The following is a 972-nucleotide window of genomic DNA, read 5'->3' on the forward strand; positions in this document are numbered from 1 at the left end:
TTAGCAAGTCCTGAACATTTATAAATACACAGTGTAGCGGTCTTGGCTACCCAGGGCGTTACAACACCAGCCACTTTTTGACTTGTTGAGGCTCTAGCATTGGACCATTGGTAATTGTTACTTGCAATCCTTTCCAAAATCTTATAGGCTTCATTGTAGGACTTAGAGAGAATAGCCCCATTATCGGAAGCATCCAACACCATGCGAGTGGAAGAATTGAGCCCATTATAGAATGTTTCCATTTGTATACAATGTGGAATCCCATGGTGTGGACACTTCCTCAATAACTCTTTGAATCTCTCCCAAGCTTCACAAAAGGATTCATCTTCCAACTATTGAAAAGACATGAATTCATTGTGAAACTTGGCATTTTTGGTAGGAGGAAAGTACTTCATCAAGATTTTTTCAGCCAACTCATTCTATGTAGTCACCGAGTCGGGAAGGAGGGTGTTTAGCCAAGCTCTAGCTTGATCCCTCAAAGAGAAAGGATACAATTTCAACCATAAGGCCTTTTCAGTAACACCTTGCAACTAGAATGAACCGCTCACCTCCAAAAATAAAGATGAGGATCCTCAGTAGGCAACCCACTAAATTGACCCACTTTTTGCAACATTTGGAACATCACGGGCTTCAACTCAAACTGAGCAGCTTTAATTTTGGGCCTAACAATACCAGGATTTAGCTCATTAAACATTGGGGCAGCGTACTCCCTTATGGCTTGCTCTCTATCATCAGCCATAGAAATCGTGTTAGAGACATCATTAGCATTGGTTGCTTAATTAACAACTCCATCAGTCGTATTAAGCATGGGTTGAGCTCTAATTTTCCCAACCCCTTCACCTTCTTGAGCCATAGCAAGGTGAATTTGAGCCTGTTGTTCCCTTAGTCTTCTTCTAACTGTTCGTTCGATCTCAGGGTAAATAGGAGCTAATTCAATGTCTTTTTGCTCGTTTATATTGTAGATAACCTGAG

General features: G+C 41.2%; 1 non-coding gene across 1 annotated transcript; it reads left to right on the plus strand.

The window, feature by feature from the left end:
• The first annotated feature begins 258 nt into the window (after positions 1-258).
• LOC133827988 (small nucleolar RNA R71) lies at positions 259-364 on the plus strand. The gene has a single exon (XR_009890634.1). It is a non-coding gene; the product is annotated as a small nucleolar RNA R71 (small nucleolar RNA).
• The last annotated feature ends 608 nt before the right edge of the window (positions 365-972 follow it).

Source organism: Humulus lupulus, chromosome 3, assembly GCF_963169125.1.
Source record: "Humulus lupulus chromosome 3, drHumLupu1.1, whole genome shotgun sequence".
NCBI lineage: Eukaryota > Viridiplantae > Streptophyta > Magnoliopsida > Rosales > Cannabaceae > Humulus > Humulus lupulus.